A 21,568-nucleotide genomic window follows, 5' to 3' on the forward strand; every position below is an offset into this window, starting at 1 on the left:
TGTCACTTGTACGCCAGAGCAGGTAACCCACGAAGGTTTCAGGTGTTGTTCCCTGGCACCGCTGGGCCTTAAAGAACCCAGTCCTTCAGTTGGCGCCCAACATGGGGCGACATCAGCGGTACCGGGCCAAAACCTGACGATCGTGAGGAACTTCGTGTGAAATCTCCGAGGAAAGGTGCACCCCGCTTCATCGATCCTGTTGTCAAAATAAGTGGTCCGAAGACTTTTCCTGCGAAGATCCCCGCCTCCTGACGGTTGCGAGGGACCGATGCTCTGACTGTCGACCTGTTTTGGCGCCTGGCGTAGTCCTTTGTACGGCGAGACGACAGACGGGCCTTCCTGGTGACGCCATTGAGCTCTCAGTTAAGTATTTGTGGGTCGCTCCCAGTATCCTTGGTTGTTGTTGGTGCTTAGTCGTTTTGCATGGTTCCATTGCATTTGTGGTTCTTAGTTGTTGGTTCTTAGTTGTTATTTGACAGTTGCAATTGCCAAAAGCCGAGGGTTTTGTATTTCACGAAGATTTTGTACTTCGATAACCCTTGAAGTTTGATACTAGGTTAGCGTGCAAGATGCCTGGCCATAGTGGTTTCCTTGGTTTCTTTAAATGTCACAGTATGGACTCCCGGTTGGAGGACTCGTGTCCGATACCTCCAGTTGGAACTCCGATATATGAGCTCTATAGTCAACATGGTGTGGGCCCTATTATATATAATGAATATTGGATTCGTTATACGAAAAATGACGGTGACCTTAGTTGGCCATCACATGGAAGTTTCGACACTAAAATTTTAGATAATCTCGAAGCGAAACTGTTTAAAAGAAAATCTAGGCCGGCTATGTTCGATTCCTTTCGGTTATGGCGCAAAGAGGCCAGGCAGAAAGAAATCAAACAGCTTAAGAAAAATAAGAAAGAAAGTAGTATCATTACGATAATGCAAGATGCAGAACGTCACCATCAAGATAAAGCAGACAAAGAAACGGAAGTTTCAGTTAGACTGCATCACATGTGGGCGGATAAATGTTATCCGGTGTTATCGTCAAATCTCGATAAAAAGGAAGAAGACTCGAAAGAGGATCCTTTGTTAGCGTATTTAATGAAATCACCACCTCCTTATGCACAGGGTGCTACGGCTCCTGTAGTTCCTCCTATTCCCCCTCCTGTCGTTTTGGCGGCTGCTGGTCAGCCTGTTGTTGGTCCTGTTCTTGCTCCTCTACCTGTTCCTCTTCCTACTGCTTCTTTGCCTGTACCTTCTCAGTCTATTGTTCCTGCTACCCCCACTGATCCTACAACCGCTTCTAATGCTGTTGCTCCTGTTCTTTTTTCCTCTTCTCCTTCCGTTCGTTATCGTATCCCTAACTCTGTTGCTACCCTCTACTCCCCACTTTCCGGATCGTTACTTCAATCCGATGTCTCTGAAACTCCCCAGAGACGAAGTCAAATCCCTGGTGGAAGAGAGAGAGCGACGTTAGAAACTATGGCGCGTAGATGGATTAGACACCCTGCTAAATACACCTCACGCATAGTTTTCGACACATTTTCTCAGTTCAATGAGCCAACACAGAGATTTGTGTTTGAAGAAATGTGCAACTCCTTGAGGGAAGAGTGGGATAATGATGACTTAGATGATGTACCGCCCGAAATGACCGAACTTCAGAGTCGTTTTTTGAATGGTATGATCGTAGGTGCAGATGTACGACGTGCATTAGAGCGAATATTAGCCTTTAGGTCTACAGTGCCTTCTCGGGTATCGTTTGATGACGATTCCGATACTCCAAAAGCGAACTCCGGTCAGTATCCTATGAGAGAGGTTCCGCCAGTTTGGATGCCAGGGGATCCGAACGCTAATCCTGTGGTTCTGCCGTATTTCCAAAGGGTTTGGATACACCTCCCATGGAAGCGATCAGAAGTCTTACAGGTGAAGCAATCCTTGCCTGATCCACGCAAAAATCCGGCAGGTTATTATAAGGAGTTATCCCAACTGGTAGATGCTTCTATTATGAACCTTGCTGACATCGACATGTTGTTTGGTAATATTGTACCACAACCGATTTGGGCAAAAATCCGCCAAGAGAATCATTTGGCTGAGTTGGGTGGTGATTGGGCTACGCTATTAGCGGCTGATGGACGACAAATTGGTGGGGCTAAGCCCGAGCAGTTAATTACGGATTTGCCCCAAAGAATCATTACGTTCATGAAAACGCTTATGCCAGCGATGAGGGTGAATTGGGACAAATTGTCGGCTTGTAAGCAAAAGAAAGACGAAAGTGTCTCCGATTTCTTTACTAGATTTGAGGAAGCATTCATTGATCATAGTGGTCAGGACATGAGTACGGAGGGAGGACAGCGGTTATTTGTTGATAAGTTTGTGTTAAATTTGTTGCCTGAATTAGGCAACAAATTGAAAAATTCAGAAAGTGCATGGGCCGTTTCAACCACTGCTCAAATACTAGCGATGGCTCAATACTACGAAAATAGGTAAAAAGAAGAAAGTGATCGTTCAGATAAGAAAACGAAGGAGCTTAAAACGAAGGTTTTGTTGCAACAAGCGTATCCTCCGCGTTCGAATCAAAATGATTCGCAACAGCAGTATCGGCCACAGGCACAGTCTTCCAGGATGCAGTCACGCTCTGACTCCTCTGACTTTAGATCTATGCTTGGATATAATCAGTGTGCATATTGTAGGGGAGAGGGACATATCAAATTTAATTGTCCCACTTTACGTGATCGCTATAATCATGTTTTGGCTCGAGGGGGACGTGGTGGTCCCCAACAGGCATTTCGAGGTAGAGGTCGTGGTAACTCTCAGAATCAGAATGAGCGCTCTCCTACTTCGTTGGATACGAATAATTGTTTTGATCAGCGGAATGCGAGGTCCGATAGATCGGCACAGTACCATGTGGACGATTATTACATTGGACATGAGATTGAGGCAGGTGATCGTTACTAGGACAGCCACCGACAAAGAGAGGGAGTAGTGTCAGTTCCGGTTGATCAGAGAGGGCCTTACGTCGCAGTTGCTACATCTGGCGTAGTTGAGCCTTTTCTGTTGGACACTGGTGCAGCAAAAAGTTCCATCATGCATTCAAAACTCCCTGGCGCACCTTTGTCCGGCTTAACGAATGTTTCCGTTGGATTCTCTGGCGCCCCTGTTAGCAATCCTGTCTCCAGCCCTTTGCCCCTTACGATTGGTCCTCGTGAGCTGGAGGCTCCCTTGATTCTCTCCACTGGTTGTCGCGAGAATCTTTTGGGTTTGGATTTGTTAAAACGGTTATATGCGACTTTGTACTGCTCTCCTGCGGGAGTGGAGCTTACATTAGGTCAGAGAATAATCTCTCCTATGTACTTATCGATTGATAAGTTCCCACCGGAACTGAGTTCCCTTCCTGCGTCACTATGGGCCACAGGCCCCAATGATGTGGGTTTGTTGGACATTCCACCTTATGTGGTTCAGTTGAAATCAAATGTGCGATTACCACGTATACCTCAGTATCGTATTTCTCTTGATGGTGAGCGAGCGCTATTAGCGATCGTTTATGACCTGATCGAAAAGGATGTCATTGAAGAAACTTGGGGAAATGTGTGTAATAGTCCTGTGTTACCCATCCTGAAACAAACTGATCCATCTAAACCTCCTGTGTACCGTTTTGTAATTGATTTAAGAGAGGTGAATAAGATCGTGGTCCCACAATTTCCTGTGGTGCCAGATATCACGGCCTTGTTGACCTTAATTCCAGCTTCTGCCTCCTGGTTCACGGTGATTGATCTAAAGAATGCTTTCTTTAGCATTCCGGTTGCTGAGGAAAGCAGAGATCTATTCGGATTCTCACTAGGTGGTCGCAGTTTTAGATTTAAACGCGCACCACAGGGCTATTGTGAGAGTCCATCGATCTACAGTCAAGCCCTTAAAAGTCAACTGGATGCATTTGTATTACCGACGGGTGCAGCTTTGATTCAGTACGTTGATGACTTATTAGTGGCTGCTGATACCGAGGTTATTTGCAGAACCACTACAGTGTCGTTGTTGCAGCATTTATGTGATTTACATCACAAGGTGTCACCTTCTAAGCTGCAATATTGTTGTCAAGAAGTAACCTATTTGGGTCACTTATTGTCAAAAGAAGGGAGAAGGTTGACCCCAGAAAGAATTGCAGCGATTGCTCGAATGACTGTGCCAAAAACTCAGAGAGATGTGCGTGCCTTTCTAGGTATTACGTCATACTGCAGACAATGGATTCCAAATTTTTCATTATTAGCGAAGCCATTGTTAGCTCTCACGTGCAAGGATGTTTCGACTCCTTTGCCTTGGACTGAAGAATGTCAGCAAAGTTTTTCGGAATTACGTGATGCGTTGTGTTCGGCTCCTGTGTTAGGTACTCCCAATTACAGTAAGCCGTTCACACTGTACGTTCACGAGAGGGATGGTTGTGCGTTGAGTGTCTTGACGCAACAATTTGGCGACAAACAACGCCCATGTGCGTATTTTTCCTCAACCTTAGACCCAGTAGCTAGAGCATTACCGAGTTGTCTGAAAGCAACAGCAGCAGCTGCGGTGTCCATTCGACAGTCCGCAGGTTTGGTCATGGATAATATGCTTACGGTGATGGTTCCGCATGCAGTTGACACTCTTCTGAACCGAACGAAAACTCAACACCTGACGAGCGCAAGGTTGTCTGGGTATGAGCTGACACTTTTGGCAAGTCATATACGGATAAAGCGTTGTAATGTGTTGAACCCAGCAACATTGTTGCCGATCAACATGGAATCAGATGATGTAGCACCACATGATTGTTACTTGAGAACTGAAGAAGAGACGAAGGGTCACATTGACCTGAAAAACACTCCATTGATAGATCCCGATGGTACTTTGTATGTTGATGGCTCGTGCTTCAAGTTGCCGAATGGTGATACGACGACTGCGTATGCTGTAGTGACGTTGAGTACGGTTGTGGAAACTGCGAGATTGAGTCAGAATTCGGCCCAAGCAGCTGAATTGATCGCGTTGACGAGAGCGTGTGTGTTGTCTAGAGGAAAGCGGGTGAATGTGTTTACCGATAGTCAGTATGCATTTGGCGTAGCGCACAGATTTGGTCGATTGTGGAGAGAACGAGGGTTTTTCACGTTGCATGGCACGAAGATACAGCATGGACAACTTGTGAATGACCTTTTGGATGCACTTACATTGCCTAAACAGGTGGCAATAATCAAATGCAGTGCGCATCGGAAAGTGACAGATGATGTTGGCCGCGGTAATGCGTTTGCGGATGAGATTGCTAAGGAGACAGCTAGAGATCTGACAAATCGAATGTACGTTACAAGTTCAGTAAGATGGCCAGCGGAGACTGGTATGTGTGAAGACACAGTTGAGAGTGTGAAAGAGATACAGAATGAGGCTACAGAGATGGAAAAGACTCAGTGGAAAGAAAGCACGGGGAAGTTAGATGAGAATGGATGTTGGGTTGATTTGTCAGAAAGGCAGAGATGGATGTTACCGGATGCATATGTGCTTGCCGTTGTTATCATGGCTCATGGCACGTCACATATTAGCGCAAAAGGCATATGTAAGTTGTTGTCCCCAGTATGGAAGAATGAGGGAATTACTAAGTGTGCGGAGAGAGTGGTTAAGAATTGCATGATATGTTTGATGTACAATCCTGGCAAGGGCACTCCTACTCCACCTGGTCATTTTGCCCCTCCTACATGTCCCTTTGAAATTATTCAGTTGGATTTCATCCATATGGAGAGATGCAACAACCTGAAGTATGTCTTGGTTGTAGTTTGTGCATTCTCTAGATGGATTGAGGCTTACCCCCTTAAAGATAATACTGCCCTATCTACAGCAAAAGTGTTGCTCAAAGAGTATTTCCCTAGGTATGGCATGCCACGGATCGTATGGTCGGATAACGGAAGGGAGTTTGTGGGAAGTGTGATGAAAAGTGTATGCAGTGGCCTTGGTATTCATCAAAAATACCATAGTGCTAATCATCCTCAGTCGGCGGGTTTAGTGGAAGGATACAATGGTACCCTGAAACTGAAACTTGCCAAAATCCAGGCCATGACTGGTTTATCATGGCCAGATGCTTTGCCTCTAGCCCTCTTATCGACCAGAGCGACTGTGCACTCTCGAGCAGGGCTTAGCCCATATGAGATTGTGTTCGGCCATCCTGCGAACATTTGGGGAGTCCCAAGGCCTAAGGAATTTAACAGACTTGAATATCCAATGTTGATTGACTATCTTCATGATCTGACTGCTAAATTGAGTTTGATTCACCAACAGGTTTACGAGGCTCTACCGGCACAAACAGAAGGTCCTGGCCATCGGCTCCAACCTGGCGATTGGGTCGTTACCAGAAATTTTGGACGAAAACGCAATCTTGAGCCTAGATTCATGGGACCCCACCAGGTGTTACTGGCGACGAGGACTGCAGTTCGACTGGAAGGAAGAAAGCACTGGGTGCATGCCACCCACACCAAGAAGGTTCCGCTTCCTTTGCCAGTAGACACATGGATGAAGAAAGGAGTCGCCTCGACTGAAACAGAGACCCCTTTGTACTATGTACCATTTAGTGATGCCCAGCCTGTAGGGAACGATTTAGTTCAATCAGATATCCCTGTCGAATCATCGAAAACGATACCGTTATCATCAGCATTGGAGAGTTCAAGTTCTGAACTGTTACCTGAACAATCGAACACTGTTTTGCCATCAGAACCGTTATTTGAAGAGCAAACTCGACCTGGAAAGACTCGATATTTTCTTCGATCGCGCAATAAAGACTAATGCATTTGTTTATTTTTGAATTCACGTTACCCCTTACAGTTGCCATGAATGTTATGATTTTGCATATTGTGTGTGTACTTTTTTCCTTGCAGCTAGGAGACTTATGCTAATTAAAAGATAAATTGATTAGACCTACCATCTGGGTTGACCGTAGGGCCGTGCGGGTACCTCCTTCTGTTTAGCAGGTTTCTGACACTAGGTCGATTGCCTTTTGTCAATTTCTGGGAACTCCTGGGAATTGATAATCGCTACTCAGAACGAAGTGCGTCAAGAACGTCACGGACGGTTTTTAGAGGATGGAGTTTTCTAAGCTGTCGGACATAGACAAAATGGCGGTACAAAGATCCAAATTGCATAAGATGTTTCGAACAAAATGTTTTCTGTTTCAGGTTTTTATGTTGTTCTTGACTGTTTCTATGCTACTAGTGGGTGGAGTGTACTTTGGGATTCAATTATTATTGCCTTCCATTTCACCCGTTTCCTTCTCACTTGACCTAAATTCTGTTTCCACTATTTCACCACATTCCTTTCATCTTCTGCCTCAACATGAACAGGCCAGACGTGCGGAATTTATGAACAATTCCTTTGTCCAACTCCTGCATCAGCATCAGTTGGTGATGAATACTACCAATTGTTGGGTGTGTGGGTTAATGCCACATACTATGGATAAAGGTATTCCGTATTTGGTTCTTCCTTACAGCACCCAGGGGTCAGCTCGAGCATTCCAAACTATGTTCCGTAGTGCACTAGATTCCTACCCCCGTCGAGAGCCTCGCTCCACAGACCTTAGTCTCGGCCCGTACCACAAGCCTTTGGCGATAGCGATTGCTGATTTAGATAAAGATATTTTTGATGCAACAATTATCCCAGAGGAAGAGGTGCGAGCTTACAAGGATCTGAGTGAGGTTGAGTATAGTATGTTAGTAAGTGATAGACAGCTTAAAAGCTCATCTCCGATTTGGATCGTACCTCATCTCGGCCATTTCTGTCTGCAAGGCCTTGGTTGAAATCCAAGAGCTCAGCTTGGGAAGAGTGCTTGTACTGAGACGTATGTCTTACCGATGCTCTCTTCCCCTGTCTTCCTGACTGCCAAGGGTACTTATTTTGTGTGTTACGATCGTGCTTATACGTGGTTGCCTCGTGACTTTTCAGGCACCTGCTATATCGCGAATCTTTTACCACCAACTTTTATGGTTGCCTCAAACTATCACAAGACTAGAGTTGTGAGAGGCGTAGTTAGTAAAGAGGACACTGCCAGTCAAGAGGCAGGGGACTTCTTTAAGGGTTTCCTACCGTTTTGGGGTCCTATGGTTAATAGTAGGAACTTGAGACAGTTGACTCGTGTGGTGGAATTGACTGCTAATATCACTGCAAGTGCCCTTGGTAACCTGACAGCAGAGCTTCAAGCGGATAGACTTATGACGCTACAGAACCGTATGGTTCTAGACGTTGTACTTGCAGATAGAGGTGGTGTGTGCAAGGTAATCCATTCGAGCTGCTGCATTTTCATCCCTGATAATGCTCCAACTGTTTATCAAGCCATCTCAAAGTTGCATAAAATCTCGGAGTCCATACACGTGGACGAGGGAGATTGGACGCTTCTAGGATGGTTTTGGGGTCTGATGTCGACTTGGGGTTGGAAGCTTCTGATGATCCTAGGAGTCGTTGTAGCGTTTCTGTTCACGTGTTGTCTTTGTGTGCAGTGTGGTCCTGCCTTATGTGGCCTTTGTGCTACAACGTGTATAAGAAGGCCATCTGTGACCGAAGAGACATTGATGGATAGGATGATGTTTCAACAACACCTGAATGATCTGATGAATATCGAAATTGATTCTGATTTCGACTAGTGCTTGCCTACCTGAGGGCAAAAGGAGCGTCTGAGGTTCCGTGAAAATCATTACGACATTTTGGGCATTCTCGGATATGGACGAGTTTGGTATCTATGAACCGTAAATGACGAGATTAGTAGGTGTATGCGTTTACGCTACACTACTTAGACGGGTTTGTCTCCTTTACTGGTTTTTCCATCTGAACCCTCGGGTTCCATTTTAGATACGGCATCCATTTTGTTTCTTGCCCTCACGTAGCCAGCGAAGGGACAATGTCCGCTTCGTGACCCTGGGATTCCCAAGCTCTGGCGGAAGATGAATATTCTTTGGGGTCGTCTTTACGACCGAGGGAATGACACGGCAAAGGCAGATGGCTCAGCTTGAGGCTTATTCTGCCGTGTTGGTCTATTGTTTCAGCTTTACACATGTTAGGTTTGAGTCCTTTGATCCTGTGATCACGCTTCCGATATTGCCCCCACACTCTTCTGTTACGGTTGTCTGTCTTTCTTACACCTGTTCCTGTCTCTTTCTTTCGCCTGTTTACAACTAGAGTGGAATGTGCCTTATGGCGAGATGATGTGCTTTTACAGTTGGGAACCGGCAATGTTACTATAATCATGTTCTGGGCTTCTGAAAACATGAATGCAATCCTTTTGAAGTTTACTGTGGGAACTGAGTTGTAACCTTTTGTTCGTTATGTCGAGCAATGACGAAAATGTGTATAAAAGGAGCGATTCCCTTTTGCAATTTGAAGCAGACTCTCAGAACCTACACTATGTTGTACTTCTTGCGATTTCTGTATCCCTGCAGTAATAAACGCTGATCTTTGACGCCGAAGGAAGTGTCCCGTGTCTCTGTCACTTGTACGCCAGAGCAGGTAACCCACGAAGGTTTCAGGTGTTGTTCCCTGGCACCGCTGGGCCTTAAAGAACCCAGTCCTTCACCCCCTGAGATTGTATCACCCTTTTAAAGGGTGGTCTGAGCCACACAGAGAGAAACTGGACTGTAAGAGTATACACGTTATGTGTGACTTCCATATATGTTATTTCATGTTGGCATGTGTGGTGCTCTTTCTAACATTAATGCAGCACTATGCACATTGTCTTAATCTGGACACTTTTTCAGACAGGTCTTCGATCTCACTATTGCTCACCATATATAGTTAGTGGGCTTTGGGTTCGCCCCTTTCAAACATTGGGTTCCTTCAACCGGACCTTTTTTTAGCTCCTGGGTTGTAATTTTGTCAACCATATCTTTGCTCAGCCCAGTAGAGTATTTGTCTTTTACCTAATACTATTGTCTGTTTGGGTGTCTCCTTCTGCCTCCACTCCAAGTGTTTGCATTCAACTGCATGAGGGATTACTTTACAACTATGGCCCTCTCTATACACTCCCTCCGACGTGTATCCCTCTTGTGCTAACACCGCATGCTTTAGCACATTACATCTAGACCTGTTGGCTTTGCCAATGCTGTATTTCCTAGCATTCGGCTGTGTTGCCAAAGAGAGAGTTTGTTGAATCCTTAGTGAATGTGAAAAAAATATGTTGTTACTCTTGGTAAACGCCTTGTAGGGCCTTATGTGTTTCACTGCTACCTAATGACGAACTCTTGTTCTCATCCTGCAGGTCAGAAGGCAGAATATACCAATGCGAAGGTACTGCAGTTTTATTGTTAGCGTTTGTTATTTACTTTCATTTGTAAAGGACTACCAGGGAACAGCCTTTCTAGCGCCCCTTGCTGGAAGTTGCACTATTTAGTTTTGATCTCACTGACTGTGCGTCAGCTTTTGTGTGTATTCTGGGAGCGGCCATTTAAAACGCTGAGATTATCAGTGAGAGCTCCAAGAGTTGATGACTTACCTCATGCATTGATTGTCATTGTAACTAGGACCAGAGAGTCACATAGCCAAATTCAGATCTTTTCGAACCAATGACTGTTATTACTACACTTGCCTGACCGACCAATCCAGTAAAAGGAAATATTCAGACATTTATCAGAAATTAATTCCTTCAGGTCATAATAAGTAAACCTCCCAAAAAATTAAGAAAACAGAAAACACCGCCTCAAAAGACACGCATGACTTTTCAATCTAAAGAAATTAAATACACATAAAACATGTTTAGGCAATTGCAGAGGAAGAATAAAATAAAGTATTAAAATATACTTTAAACAATAACAGACAATTTAAATATTTTCCAAAACGTCATCAAAACTTCCCCAGAAAGAATAGTGCGTTAACAGATATGGAAATTAAACAAGATAAACTTCATTTTACATTTTCAAATATATTACAATAAAACGAAGCCTTATACAGTAACTGAAACGTAATCTTGAGCATTACGCGTTTCTTTTTCAATGATTTATTTTTTAATTGTATTGAAACTGGAAACGTCAAACCTGTATTGCAGTTTTCTCCTATTTTCTAACAAAACGTTTGCGCTCAGCCCCCTGTGTATCAAGTGAGTAAGATAGGGCGTCATGACACTCACTATGGGAAGGGAGCACCTTAAGCCCCTCCCTGACACCGCGGCGTGCATATAAGTGAAAAATGAAATCTCGCACATGGCTTCGTCTCTTCTCTATGCTTCTCACAGAAGCCGTGTCGTTTTTTCCCCTATTACTCCAGGATGCCTGCAATGTCTGGGAAGGAATTTTGCGGCAGGAACTCGCTAATAACTCTGCGACCATCGCGGCCTTCAACCGTCCAGATCTCCACACGGTTTCAGAGAAATGTATAGCCACTTTCAGCCAGTTGTCCAACCTCACGCAGTCGAGAAATCTGTAAGTATACCTGGGAGCGTGCACTGCGAGTGAGGTGGGAGGTACCACACGTGCATCACAGCAGCTGTTTGTGCACAATGCAAGGCCTACCAGTATCCCACAGCCAGAGGTATGAGCATATTCAAATGTGGAAGGAAGAGCTATTAAAACTAACCCTGGGCGTAGAACTATGCTATGGTCGCGTAGTTTGCGAAGTTTGCGCAACTACGCGCTACGTGAATTGCACGTAGCACAGTGCAAAAACGCGTATTTTTTGCTTGCTCGCGGTCCTCAACATCAAGTTGGCAACTGCGAGCGAGCAAAATAACATCCCGGCAAGACTTTCTCCTCGTTCGCGATCAGCAACATCAACATTTTCGAGCATGGAAAATAAAACTTCCGGGCACGATTCTCAACGCAGGGATGTCAGGTTTCTCATTGTGAGTGGTCGCGACCGCTCGCGATGAGAAACTACCAGTCTGCGTTGAGAAAACTGCTGCTCGAGTACAAATCTACTCGAGGGGCAGAAAACAACCGCTTGCACTGTGCAGGATGCCGTTTGCAATGATTGTACAGTGTGGACAAGCATCTGGCACTGTGCAATCAGTGCGAACACATTTTCCCTACCGCACTACTCAGTTCGCGTAGCTTGCTTAGTGCGAAGTGCACTTCGCGTAGCTACACGTAGCTTCGCAAACTACGCCCAGGGTTAATTAAAACGGAATATCTAATGTAAAGACTAAAGAAAGCTCTTTGTATGCCTTGAAGGAAATTATTATTCTGCCTTAAGAGAGAGAATGCTACACCGTGGGAATTGTGTAGGACAGCGACAACAATTAATAGGAGTGATGTGGATATAGTACAGTTGCATTGGAGGCCTACTCCAAAGTGGATAAATACCCCACAGTGGTACGGCGCACACATACTCTTAGGAGGTGCAAAAACAAACAAGCGGAGAGCACCCAGAAGAGCCTACATGGCTGACAAACAGCCCAGAGGCTCAATTGTCCCTCATATCTGGACTGTTCCACTGTAGTTACCAGTTCATGTTCTAAACGCATTTTAACAAACTATATAGTTTTACAAATATTACCAAATCAAAGGGGAGAGAACAGAGGCAGACAGCTGCCTAAATAACATTGCTTAAACAAAGAATATCCTGCAAAAGCGAGAAGCTTTAGAATGGGAGCCTCTCTACACTGGTTATTCATTTCATTTCATTAATCTTTATTTCGGCATTTTTGCCATAAAAGATAAACATAGAAATAGTGCAAACAAAAGTCAGACATCAGTGTTACAGCAATAGCGGGATAGCAAACGGATAAAAAACAAGAATGCCCCAGTACATATCAACTTATACTTTAAAAACAATCAAATAGACCAGTACTGATTAATTAAAACAATCTATCGTGTTGCAATTTAAAAATAAGGCGATTTAACAATATAACTAAAATCTTACATAAAATGACCTGATACATGAAGTTTATAGACTAACTGATACGTAAACTGGATCAGGGATGAAGCACCCTAGGAATTAGAAGCAATCTCTTGTGCCATGCTGCTTCGAGAAATTTGGCCATTGCAAAAACAGTTGCTTTTGAGAGGTCAGTCTTAAGAATTCTAAAGGCCTCAGAGCATTTAGCAAACCCTAGATTTTTACATAAAGGAATTATCCAGAACCTTCTAGCCGCAATGTAGGCAGGACAAAAGAAGACTAAATGCAATTCATCTTCAAGCCTACAATTGCAGCCAGGGCAGTTTCCCATGGAGTGCTGCTTCCATTTACTGGTAAATGCTCTTAGCGGGAGAGTGCCGTACCGCCACTGCAGATATAAGTTTCTGGCTGATTCGGGAAGATGTCATCAAGAACTGACTCAAACTTATAGGAATCTTTCACTCCAAGAAAAGTGTTAGCCAAAGAATCTGGGCGTATACCCTGTGTTTGAGATGCAAGGTTACATGCATGAAAAGTTGCCACCAGATGTTTGCGGGACAATCCCTGACAGGCCACTTCAGGGTCACTCCACAGGGTCGGAAGGCCCAGCCGGGTAAACTCAGTTTTTAGATATTTAAACCACGGGATGTTCTCTATAGCAGGAAGAGCGAGAATTTCCTGCAGTTCCAACCTGATGTGCAGTAGGGGGGTGCTCGCTGGTAGCTTTAGGAGTTGTCTAAGGAACTTGTTTTCTACAGTGACCAATTCTTTTTTGCAAGCATGTCCCCAGAGTTCACTGCCAAAGAGAATCGCACCTCTGCCTGGAGTCTATAGATCTCCAACGGGGGGCTAACGGTCTAACAGATGATTTATTAGAATTAACTAGCCTAATTATTCCCCCTGCTATTTGAGCCAGTCTGAGCTGGGACTTAACTTGATGATCGCCCCATTCCAATTTATCATTCATGGTCACACCCAGGTACTCAAACGTAAAAACTCTTTCTAGCCTATTCAGGCCTATAGAAGGGTTGGGGCGTGTTTTTTTAGGGGGACTAAAAATCATGTACTTGCTCTTCAGGGCATTTATTTTGAGACCATGCTCTCCACAGAATGACTCAAAACCCGCCAGAATACGTTGAATCCCCATTGGGGATTTTGACAGCAGCAGGGTGTCGTCCGCAAACATAATTGCGGGCACCCTGCTGCGCCGAGCCTAGGTGCATCTGTGTTGGGGACATTATTTAGATAATCGATTACCCAGTTGACAAAGAGGCAAAACAGGGTCGGTGCAAGGACACAACCCTGCCTTACCCCTCTGCCAACGGGAAATCTTTTTGAGAGGCTACCCATCCTCCCGCACCGCACCTGTGCATAATTATGTGTATGTAGGCGAACAATGATGTCTAAAAGAGTGGCGGGGATGCCGAGTTTGGCGAGTACCGTCCATAGTTTACTCCGCTGAACCAAATCAAAGGCTGCGCGGAGATCAACAAAGACGGTGTACAGCGTACCCACCTCCACCCGCACCGTCTTCCAAAAAAGGAGGGCAAAACGTAAGATTTGGTCCGTAATTGACAACTTACTCCTAAACCCAGCCTGGAACGTGCTTAAAATTGAGTGGTCCGTCATCCATTCCTGCAGGCGGTCAAGTGTCAGCCTCGCGAAGATTTTTTGTGAAACATCAATGAGGCTGATTGGCCTGTAATTGGCTGGGAGCAGAGGAGAGCCCTTCTTGAAGATAGGTACAATCTCTGCTCCCAGCCAAGTACTAGGGACCGCCATTCCCCCAAGGATTGCATTAAAAACTACCAACAGGTAGGGGGCCCAAACCCGAGGTTGGTGCTTAAATAGATCTCCCTGGATTTTATCTAGCCCGGGGGCTTTACCCAATGGCAGTTTAGATATTATTCACTTAATGCACTTTCTTGCTATCCATGTTGGAACAATTGTCATTTTCAGCCACAAATCAGTTATACAGACGAATCGCCCTCACCCTGCAAAAGTTGGCATGCTTCCTCACAGGATCACCTCCTTGTCCATATGGGATTGTTCAAACACAAACAGGAACCCCTCCAGTAGAGAAACCATTAAGCCCCCAACTATGATGTATGGTAAAATGAGGCTACATTGTTTTTACGTGTTTTGATGTTTTCTGTTGGATTGGGACAGAGAGAGAAAACTAACCTGTAACTGACGCCCAGAACAGTATTTTCATCACTAGCTAGGACAAATAATATGAGAATTGAATGTAATGATTCGACCCTGCTATGGGGTCAACATGTTATAGCCCACAATCAAATTCTCTTAACATGGGTCCAGAGCCTTCTTCAGGACCAAACCCTTATGCCAACATTAACTCTGTTGACGCTCTTTTACTATGCAGGTATCCCTGAGGCAAGTGTGCAAAGGTGAGAAGTGTTGTTCTGGGACGAAGGCAGCCACATCTGCGTGAATATGCAGGGATCTTGTCCTCTTTAGCGGATTCCAGCTCAGCATCCCTCTCCTCTTCCCAGAAACCATATATACCCACTAAGAAAAGGGCACTATAGGTTGTGGTACAACAGATCACTCTTTAGCTGAGCATTCCTGGTTCCGTATACAATACTTTCTTATGACTTTGTTCATTCATTACTGTCTTCAGCACTTTTTATCTTCAAACATTGAGCTCCAACACACTGGGTAGCAATAGGTAGTTAATAGAGGAGTACTGGAATAGGGAATTTAGTTCTAAAGAAAGCCCTGGACCTAAGTAAGGGCATTTGGTTCTGGGCTGAAACAAGTCAACCTCATAGTAGGGCCGAATTATCAACCTGCATTCATCATGTTAATGCTAACAATAGGCATCAACAATAAATCAGTGGAAATCAGCTAAGAGATATTTTTAACAGATCCCCTACGCTCCTTTTTCCTCTGTCCTCAACCACTAGAAAACACTAGGACAATTAAAACAACATGACGTCATTTTACCATCCATTGACACTTGGGGACTTAAGAGCTCCCCCATCGGGATGTGCCCGCTTGTGTTGGGACAGTCCTACATGAATGAGGAGGGGGTAGTATGATGAAGCACGCCCTCTATTGGTGGGTGTGAGCCCTCATCCTTAAAACTGATAGCGCATGAAAATGGCAATAGTTCCATCTAATATGGATCACAAGAGACAGCAAGATAGTGCATTCATTAAATTACCAGGATGGTTTTGCAGAGCACTCTTCCTTTAAAAAATATGATATAATGTTATCCACTTTCTACAGAGCAGACTCGTGTATGTTTATATAATTATAGGAAACAAAGGACGTATGTTTCACTGCATGAAACACCGCTTTTCCAAATAACACCTATCTGCTACATCAAGTTTCCTGTTTGTGACGCAGTTCATTTATGCCTTCACATGTCTCTGAAGTCCATTTGCCTTCAGATATTACTCAAACCTCTCTGTATGGATAACTGCATCTACTTTGGTGCCGCCTTTTAATTCCGAGGAAGCCCCTGATGCTACTCTATTTAAGTTCTTACGTCATTGGTTCTCCCCTTCAGCTTGTAACAGGAAGGGGGTCTTCAATATATATTTAAAGAAAAAGCGAAATTATGGACCTTACTGTGAACTCAATTAGTTATCTAGTTGGCTCACTGCCTGTTTGTTTTTATTTGGCCTAATGTACTAGGAAGGTATCTGGTTCTATCTTGGCATGGACTCATGGGACACAGCCACTTTCTTCCAGGTAATCCCCTTGCTTCTCATACTGAAGTGTTGTGTAATCCAAGGAGGCAATCCGGTGAGTAAATGTTAATCAGTTGGTTGAGATCCTGGTACGCAGCGGGAGCGCCTGGCAGTGGGATTCTGGAAATCGGAAATAAACCACTTTTACTCACCGGATTGCCTCCTTGGATTACTCAGCACTTAATTTGGCGACGATCGGGAGTTTATTCCACGCATCCGGCACCCACCAGCCCATTGAAAAATGTTCAGAAGGCATTTCTGAAGCACCTCCGCTCTATGCCTCATTCCTCCTCACTCAAGAAAGCCACCGATACAGAGGGTCACCAATGCAGCAGCTGACAGACCTCTGCTGTTTCCCACATCAATTTAGGTGAAAATCAGGAGACTCCTACTTGCTGTGTGATGTCACCAACGCTCCACCCCTCCAGCGTCATCACGCTGGTGGCCATCTTTGATTGGGCTACACTTCACGTCTTCAATCCAAGATGTCATCAGAATTACAGGCATTTTGGATCTGGATTGGAGTTCAACACTCCACGACAATTTTGAGCAGCTGATCCACACGCAGGTATGATCCAGCCTGTGTACTTGCACGGTGACAGGCACACCTTTTAATCCTCATTATTTACAAAGTTACTTAACTTATTGAGCCTTCATACGCGGTGATAGGCTCACCTTATTTATTTTTTACAAAGTTACTTCAATTATTGAGCCTTCATACACGGTTATAGGCTCACCTTGTTCATCCATTATTACTTACCACTGTTTACTCACCTTGGAGCCTTCATATTCAGTGATAGGCTCACCTTTATTGCTATATATTACATACAACTTATTAGTAAAATTGCTAAATGACTAAAACATTTACAACAATTTAAGAGTACAAACTTATTTTACTTGCTTTTTATTGTTATTTATTGCTTACTTACTAAAAGTCATGGCTACTTCGCAGCAATTTGCCCAACCTACTGCTTTTTTGCAACACTCTGGCAAACCCAGTATTCCTTGGCATCAATGGGTTAAAGCTTTTGAAAACCATATTGTTGCCATAGATGCTGTAAAATGTTCTTGTGATCGCAAGGTTGCAATTCTTTATGGCTGTTTAGGACTTGCAGCACAGCATGTGTTTGAAAACCTACCTAAGTTTCCCACTCTTCCTGGTGAAGCTGGGTATGCAAACATTGGAATCCCTACAAAGAAGCTTTATCTCACTTGGCAAGACATTATGACCAGGAATAAAACATTATGCTTGAAAGACATAGTTTCCACAGAAGAAAACAATGCGAGGATGAAACAGTGGATGAATACATTGCTGTATTACGAGTTCTTGGATCAACCTGCGAGTTTGAGGCAGATCCTGAGATTTATATCTGTGATCTGAGAGCACCTTCTCAGCTGCAGAAAACCATCTTCACAAGACACTATTGATATCGCAAAGAGCATCGAGAGGTTGATTATTACCTCCAAAGTTCTTCAACAAGATCAATCCATCAACTCTTCCACGTAAATGTCATATGATCCTGGAAATTCCATTAATGCTGTTAACGTGAACAAATCATTTAAACAGCCTTTTAAAAAAGGGAACACAATTTGCTACAAATGTGGTTCCAGATCACATCTTGGCAACTATCCTATGTGTCCCGCCTCAGTAAAAAAATGTGTTTTGTGCAAAAAAATTGGCCATTTTCAAGCTCTTTGTAGATCTGCCAAGAGACTCACCAGAGTCAATAGTGTGGAATTTTTCAGAATCCCTCGAAAATTGTACAGATCAATTTCATGGCATGATCATCGAGAGGTTGATTATTACCTCCAAAGTTCTTCAACAAGATCAATCCATCAACTCTTCCACGTAAATGTCATATGATCCTGGAAATTCCATTAATGCTGTTAACGTGAACAAATCATTTAAACAGCCTTTTAAAAAAGGGAACACAATTTGCTACAAATGTGGTTCCAGATCACATCTTGGCAACTATCCTATGTGTCCCGCCTCAGTAAAAAAATGTGTTTTGTGCAAAAAAATTGGCCATTTTCAAGCTCTTTGTAGACTCACCAGAGTCAATAGTGTGGAATTTTTCAGAATCCCTCGAAAATTGTACAGATCAATTTCATGGCATGATTGTTTCAATTGAATGTATATCGGTTTTCAATCCCCACTATGTCAAAGGTCCATTTGGTATTGCATTATTTGGAAAAATTGAGATTCCAATTATGGCAGATTCTGGTTCACCTATAACTATCTTATCCGATGTCATGTTTCTCGAGAAATGACAAGGTTCCATTGGGTTGACCAAAACCGACATCAATCCAAAAGCATTTGGGGAATTTGACATAGAAATGAAGGGTTACTTCAATTTAAGGTTAGAATGTCTAGGAAGGTCAATATTTAGAAAAGTGTAGGTCGCAGATAAAGGACGCAATATAGTTGGCTGGCAGGATCTTGCTAGAATGGGTTTGCACCTTGTTCCTGGTTCAGATAATCCCACTGTGCTTGGTGATCTTACCCAGGTTATTCCCCAGCTTGTTGGTCAGAAAACGAAGAAAGCACATTAGATTGTATCAATATCACTGATCATTCAAGCGATGTTAAAAAGATTTTGGACCTGTTTCCCAATTTGTTCTCCAACAAGTTAGGCACTGTCAAAGGATTTCAACATCAAATAAAACTTAAGCCTCATGCTCAATCTTTTGTACATAAGGTTCGCCCTTTACCCCTTAGTGCCAGGGATGAGCTTAAGTCAGTACTAAAGAAATTATGTGATGAAGGGGTCATTCCACCATGTGACTGTTCAGAATGGGTTTCTCCCATCGTTATTGTCTGGAAAATATCTGGTGAGGTCAGACTATGTGCGGACATACGCACCTTAAATAATTTTAATTGATTGTCATCCCCTTCTCAAAATACATGAACTTCCGGCCAGCTTAGGGGGTGCCAAATTCTTTTCCATAATAGACCTTCGTTCAGCTTATCACCAGATTCAGTTGACAAAAGAGTCACAAGACTTCACCACTTTCGTCACACCTTTAGTGGTCTACAAATATCTCAGACTTCCTTTTGGCCTGGCCTACGCAGCCAGTATTTTTTGAAAATCTTTTTCAAGACATGCCGGACGTCCAGGCCTATCAAGATGACATTCAAGTTTTTGCCAATGATTGGGAAACACATTTGAAAAATCTTACTTGTGTTTTAAGCAAATTGAATGATGCAGAAATGACCATCAGATCAAACAAATGTAAATTTGGCACACAACAGTTGGATTACCTAGGTCATACTTTTTGGGATTGGCAGAGTACAATGCCCACTTTGTCAAAGGATATTCTCAAATTGTTGAGCCTTTGTGTGCTTTATTGCGCAAAGGATCAAGGTTTCTCTCGTCTTATGAAGTATCATCTTCATTTGATCAAACCAAAAAACTCATTGTTGAAGCACCCGCACTTCATGCTTTTCAAGATGATTCTAAATGTTTCATTATAGTGGATGCTAGCCTTACAGGGTTTAGTGCAGTTCTTGGTCAGTGGGTTGCTGGAAAGGAACACACTATAGCGTTTTCATCAAGAATGCTTAAGTCTTCTGAGACTCATCAAAGTACAATTGAACGTGAAGGGCCCGCTTGCGTTGGAGGATTGAGAAACTTAGAAATTACATTGGGGGGCGCGAATTTGAACTATTCACTGATCACAAACCCCTTACAGATTTACTCATTAGTAATGGACTTGGGAGGGTATCAGCCAGATTGGTTAGACTACTTTCAAATTTGCAAGAATTTCATTTTTCCATTAAGCATATTTCTGGTGGGAAGAATTTCAGGGCTGATTGCCTTTCACGCATGGCGTTTCATGATGTTTCAGAGAGTATTGAATATACAGAGTGTGTTGTTGCGGCACTTGATACTGTCAGAGAATTCCCAAGCATTACTGAACAAGTCTGGTTAGAGGCTTATAGCAAGGATGATATTCTTAAACTTGTCATGGAATATATTGTAAAAGGTTGGCCTGAATGCAGGAAACTTTCCAATGAGTTAAAAGCTTTTTACCTGGTTGCCTCTGAACTTTCCTTGGTCAATGGCATGGTTATGAGACATGATTCTTTTGCTCCCCCGTCAATTTTAAGGGAAGATATAATTAAATGTGCACATCATGGTCATTTAGGCATTTCCAAAACATTGCAACACATTAAATTGTATTATTGGTGGCCATCCCAAGATTCACAGGTGAAGTTTCATATTGATTCATGTTCGGAAAGCATCTTGTCAGAGAAGAAATGGAAGCCCATGAACACACCATTGCATCCTGTTCCATTTCCGAACAAACCCTGGGACAAGGTTGGAGTAGATTTTTCGGGTCCTTATGATCTTTTTTCTCATGATTTAAAGTTTTTAATTTTGTTAATTGATTATCATTCCAAATGGATCTATCATATGCTTTGTGATTCACCCACCTCCATCAATGCCATCAAATCTTTGAGAAAAATGTTCTCCATTGAAGGTTCACCTTCCGTTATGGTCACTGACGCTGGCACATATTTTATTTCTCAGAAATGTTCTGCATTTTTAGCGGAGAAGGATGTCAATCATTTCAAGGTTGCCTTATATTCACCATCATCTAATGGTTTGGTTGAAAGGGTAAACAGATTAGTTAAGGATGCCATTCAAGCAGCCCTTTCCTCAGGAAAAGATGTCCAATAATTCATTATGGTCACATAATATTTCACCACATTGCACCACTGGTCTTCCGCCTTTTTCTCTTTTAAGAGGTAGAAATGTTCATACTACTTTATGTCCTAATTGGTTGCAAGATAAACATCTCAATGATACACTTGTTGATAAAAATCTTGCATCTCGAGTTTTAAAAAGACAAAGTTACATTAAATCTGTGCATGATCAACAATTTTTTTTAACAATACTGATTTGCAACTCAATGATTGGGTTCTCATTAAAAAACCAAAAAGGGTGACAAAGGGGTTGTCTAAATGTTCCTCTCCTGTACAAGTTACAGATGTCAGCACAGGTTCAGCACTACTAGAGACTAGGGGATGGTGGAACAAGAGAT

At 43.3% G+C, this 21,568-nt stretch overlaps 1 protein-coding gene across 1 annotated transcript in view; it reads left to right on the forward strand.

Annotated features, from left to right (window-relative positions):
- Positions 1–11,297: 11,297 nt before the first annotated feature.
- Positions 11,298–21,568, forward strand: part of LOC144824244 (uncharacterized) — a 154,817-nt gene continuing 144,546 nt past the window's right edge. The window contains exon 1 of the mRNA XM_078683387.1: positions 11,298–11,386. The gene's annotated coding sequence lies outside the window, so the exon portion shown is untranslated. The remainder of the gene's footprint in view (positions 11,387–21,568) is intronic.

The sequence above is a fragment of the Lissotriton helveticus genome, chromosome 3_1 (genome assembly GCF_964261635.1).
Source record: "Lissotriton helveticus chromosome 3_1, aLisHel1.1, whole genome shotgun sequence".
NCBI lineage: Eukaryota > Metazoa > Chordata > Amphibia > Caudata > Salamandridae > Lissotriton > Lissotriton helveticus.